Source organism: Cucurbita moschata, unplaced genomic scaffold, assembly GCF_002738365.1.
Source record: "Cucurbita moschata cultivar Rifu unplaced genomic scaffold, Cmos_1.0 Cmo_Scf00018, whole genome shotgun sequence".
Lineage (NCBI taxonomy): Eukaryota > Viridiplantae > Streptophyta > Magnoliopsida > Cucurbitales > Cucurbitaceae > Cucurbita > Cucurbita moschata.
In genome coordinates this window covers 4,665,356-4,671,016 of record NW_019268534.1, presented here as the reverse complement: position 1 = coordinate 4,671,016, position 5,661 = coordinate 4,665,356, and positions in this window count along the sequence as shown.

Sequence of the window (5,661 nt, the reverse complement as noted above, 5' to 3'; positions counted from 1 at the left end):
ATCAATAGGATTCATTCACTTCAATGACTTAGTACAAAATCCACTATGGATCAATAGGATTCATTCACTTCAATGACTTAGTACAAAATCCACTATGGATCAATAGGATTCATTCACTTCAATGACTTAGTACAAAATCCAAATTTAGAATGAGGCAAACAATCTCATATTCATTTGATAAATATAAGGTAGGAGGCTAATCTTTGATGTTACCTTATTATTCTAGCTCATCATCTCTCCATAATATCATTAAACTTTACTAACCTTCATATATGATCCAACACACTTTTATATTAGGTTATGGAGTCTGCTACTTACTAAATGGTTATACATTAAAGTTATATATGGTAAATAAATGAAAATATATAGTAAACAACTCTATATAGTAAAAGGCTATATCTTGGCCACTTGTAGTTCATTCTCGCCCCTTTTTACAACGGATTCATGGCTTAACCAAATTAAACAAACACAACCAAAAGTGAATGAATTTTGAGGAAAAAGAAATATTAATAATAAGACTTACCCGGATGTTCTCTTCCAACATCGATTTCTACTTCATATTGTTAAAGTCGGATATACATATTACTCTAAAAGAACGATTGAGATACTTGAATATTCAACTGATGATTAAAAAATGAAGCTGACATGTCCCATTCAACTTAGGAAGATTAGTTGGGGTTTGGTGTAATTAAATGAGTGTGTTGCATAAGTATATAATAAGGCCAATAATTATAATTTCCCACACACTTCGCTTCACCTCAAACCTAGCTAACCCTCTTTTCATGCCTTTTACCTCCTTTTTCAAGTTATTCAACTCCAACCCTCCCCTTTTCCACCTAATATCTTTAACCCCTTTGCTTCAAGAGTTTTTATGTTATTTTAATATGTATTTTTTTGGGTTAATCTTTTAAGTCCACCATTTGTACTCAGATTTACATTTTGTTAACCTAATTCAAATTAAGAACATATTACCACTTTTAATTAAGTTTAAATTTTTATTATTAATATTAGGTTCACATTGTTTCTATTTTTATTATATTTCGTCTATTTTTCTATAATATAATATTTATTTTTGTCGATATCAAATATTTAAAGTTTTTTTTTATATATTATATGGATGATCAGATCGGCAAGGACCATGATTGAGAAGAATTGAATTTGGTTAGACAACGAGTGGTTGGTAAATAAATACATATTTAGTGTTTAAAAATAAAATAAAATAAAATATATATTATTATACCTAAACCTGTATTGTTTTGCTTGAACACATCTTAAAAGTCTCCCCTAACGATGTCTCGATTTACTCAATATTTCTTTTCATCATTTGAAGTAATGGTAGGACCCTATCTTGATTATGACGTAAAATCAATTCATGTTTTTTAATTTAATAAACTCCACCGACTATATATTTAAAACTTTATGCATTAAAATAAATTAACCTAAAGTTCAACTATATAGTATAAGAAGGAAATGAAATTTTCTTCTTCTACCATAATCAAAATAAATAAATAAATATATATATAGAAAGGTGACATAATTTAGATTATAATGTAAGATTAGGGGAATGTTGAAATTAAGTATAAGGACAATAAGATCCAAAGTTTGATTATTATAGTAAAAAGGGAAAAGTTGAAATAGAAGATGCTAAAAAGTGAATGGATATCATAATTGGAGGAGGAAGGAAATCAAAACCATTGGTTGGATGATTCTCAACTTCACTTATTTGGAAACTATGGGTCTCTTCTCTCTTCCCATGGTTTTGATTTATTTATATCTTTCTATTAAAAAATTATAAAAAAATAAAAATAAAAATATAAGTAAAATTATCAGTTTAATCGAACCTTTGTTGAATTATGTCCGAGTTAATTGTATATTCAAACTTATTAAAATTTAAGGATATGATAATAAAAAAATTAAGAATTTCATTAAAAAAATATTAAACAATTTTTAAAGTTTAGAGACTAAATGTTGATACATATGGATATAACCATAAACGAAGATATTTGTATTAATTTTATAACTTTCTACAAAGATATGGGGGAAAATATTTTTGAAAAGTATAATAAAAAATATTTAAATTAACGAATAAATATTTTATTTTTTTGATAATTGTTTTTGATTTAGTAATAGTTTCACGTTATATTTTGTTGTTACTTTACTTGGGAAATATCTCAAGAATTTATTAAAAGGCCATTGAAATATTGACATGCAAAAAAGGAATTTAATAGCTCTTATAATGTTTTTCCTTTTTATTTGTATTGATTTAAATTTTATAATTTTTTAAAATATAATGGTTATAGTTGTGATCATTGACATTTTGTTTTTTTTCTTTCAATTGTCAATTTCTTAATCCTAATTAGTTAATTTACATTTTTATTAAACATTTAATTATTAATCAAATTTAAAAAATAAAAAAATTATATATGTGTGTGTGAGATCCCACGTCGGTTGGAGAGGAGAACGAAACACCCTCTATAAGGGTGTGGAACCCTCTCTTTCTAGCAAACGTGTTTTAAAATCCTTGAGGGAAAGCCCAAAAAGAACAATATCTGCTACCGGTGGATTTGGGCAGTTACAAACGGTATCAGAGCCAGACACTGGGTGATGTGCTAGTGAGCAGGCTAAGCTCAAAAATAACAATATCTGCTACCCGTGGACTTGGGCAGTTACAAACGGTATCAAAGCCAGACACTGGGTGATGTGCTAGTGAGCAGGCTAAGCCTCAAAATGGGATAGATATGAGGCAATGTGCTAGCAAGGACACTAGCCCCAAATGGGGTGGATTTGGTGGGGTCCCTCATCGACCGGAGAACCCTCGCCTCCAATAAATCCACGACCATACCTGAAGTCCTACACATCAGCAAACCCTCATACCTCACTTTTAAGAAAGGGAAACACGAAAGGCTGAGAGAAAAGGATGGAAGACAAACGGTTTTGTCTCATCGGACATAAACACTTGTGAAACAGAGATTTTCGATTTAACACACGAACGACGAACAAAACACACAAGAGATTTACACAAGAGACCCAGTAGCTGCAAACCTAGCCCGAAGCCCAAGCTACCAATACAACCCAACCCAACCCTCGCGTGAGGAAAACACCACCCTTGACGTGTCACCTCCTAAGAGTGACTCGCGCACTTAGCACTAACGGCTCGACTTGGCTCTAAAGGCTCAGAAATGGGTTATTTGGCTTGGGTTGCATCGATTCCTACATTTTTTATTAAGGCAATTGAGGTCAATATAGCATCCTACTTCCAAGTTTAAGGTGGTTTAGAAATGTGAGTTATTTACGTAAATAAGATGAATGTTCGAATAGGAAATAACTCCCTGATGATCCTTGGAGCAACTTCAAGGGACGAAATTCAAACGTACTCGAGATTAAGGAGAACACTGGCTAAGGCTAACCAAATAAGTGGTCTTACTATTGGTATAGTTATATTTGATATTTACACGTGCCCCGTGGTTCTGCATGTGTCGTATATATTGATATGTGTGAATTATTTGTGAATCGATATGACTATGAAATGACATGTATATGTTATGATATGTGAATTGTATGATAACACTTATGGTATGATGTGTTTAATGATATGTTTGAGATAGGATACGAGAATGATGCAATAAATGTAATGTAACGATAAGACTAAGATCTGTTCATGAAACGTTATGATTATGAAAGATTGATAAAACGATACAATAATTTTATGTATAAAAAACGCTATGGTTATGATAGATTGATAAAACGATACAATAAGGTTATATACAAAAAAACGTTGTGGTTATGATAGAGTGATAAAATGATACGATAAGGTTATGTATAGAAAAAAAAATGGTTATGATAGATTGATATAGAAAACACTAAGGTTATGATAGATTTATAAAACGATATGATAAGGTTATGTATAGAAAATGTTATGGTTATGATAGATTGATGATACGATACGATAAAGTTATGTATAGAAAACAATATGATTATGGTAGACTGGTGAGACGATATGGTTAGAATAAGTTTAGGAAACAATATGACCAGGATATGTATATGGAATGATATAACTACGAAATGTTTACGAAATGGTCAAGATATGGGAACAATGTATGTATTTATATATATCGTAATATAATATGAGAATGGTATGATATATGTTATGGTATGATAGGTTTGATTAATTGATATAACTATGATAAGATATGTTGAAGGCACGCCGGTGATATGCTATGTGATTGTTATAATTTACTATCTAGGATATAATATGTGCATGATATGGATTGGATTGTATGTCTGAAAACATGTAAATTTTATTATATGATATATGTTGACATGAATGATATGATTGACATGCAAAACTACGAACTAACATGAAATACAACCCTGACATAGCATACAAAATACGATAAATTATATGATACATGATATGAGAAATGACATGATATGACATGAAGGAAGATGCTAGCAGGGTTGTATTGAATGATAATGAAAATTGAAAAATGTTGGGACCTCATGCATTATTGTGCGGATGGATGTTCAGGATATTTGGATGTTACGTGGCCTCGATAGAACTTGGATGGATTGTGTGGCCTTGATAGGCCTTACTCGACCCTTCAACAAAAATATCTTTGACCCTTTTTTCTACTCGTTGCTTTTTTCTTGCTTGCCTCATTCTAGCTTCAATGCCCACTATGTGTAGTGTGTTGGATGATGCATCTTCTTCTTAGTCGCATAATGACACTCTTCTAGGCCCTAGTATGGTCAGATGTGTGTTACTCGAGGCTCGCGTGCTTTGCTTGTTGCAACGTGTGGGTCACAACCTACTCTCTTCATAGTATGGTTGTGACTTTCTCCCCCATTTAAGTGGGTTTGTCAAATGCCTCGATAAAACTCAACTGGATGGATGTTTAGTGTAACAATCACGAATTAAAAAAAAAAAAAAAAAAATCAGTCGCCGTAAAACTCGCGGGTTTTTTGGCGATGCACACCACGACCCACACAACGTGCCCAGAACGTCAACCAACCTCCCTCCTCCTTTAGCGTGCCAAAACCTGCAATAGAGAGCAAAGAAAAGAAAGAAAATCGAGAGAGAGGAAGAAACCCAAAGCTTTTATGGCGAGCAAAACCATAAACCCAAAAACGCCTCCCCCAACCTCTATACCGAGCAAACAAAACTGGTAAGACCTCTCCGACCTAATATACATCCATCCAGAGCAAATATATGCCGTGTTGTCGTCATTGTGGTCGAAGAAAGAACCCAAAAATCAATTTTAAAGATACGAGATCGGCCTTTCCCGATATCCATCCGCCAAAGTTTCGCGGAGGAATAGTAGAAGGCCTAAAAGAGAGATTGAGGAGAACGGCGAAAGAGGACACCAGAAAACGTCATGGGAAAGAGAGAGAGAATGCGCCAGAAAACGTGATGGAGTCGGATAAGGAAGAAGAGGTCCATCGAATTTCAGTCGGACCCGAACCGGATACTCGCGACCCAAATCCGATGAACCTCAATGGATTTTTGTGATTTTTTTTTATCCCTATTGATTTGTGTTGAGGAGTACAATAACCTTGTAGAAGGCTTTGAGAATATACACAAGCACAAATGAAGAAGATCGAGTCAAGGATGAAAGGTAGGATTTTTTTTTTTTTTTTTTTTTTTTTTTTTTTTTTTTTTTT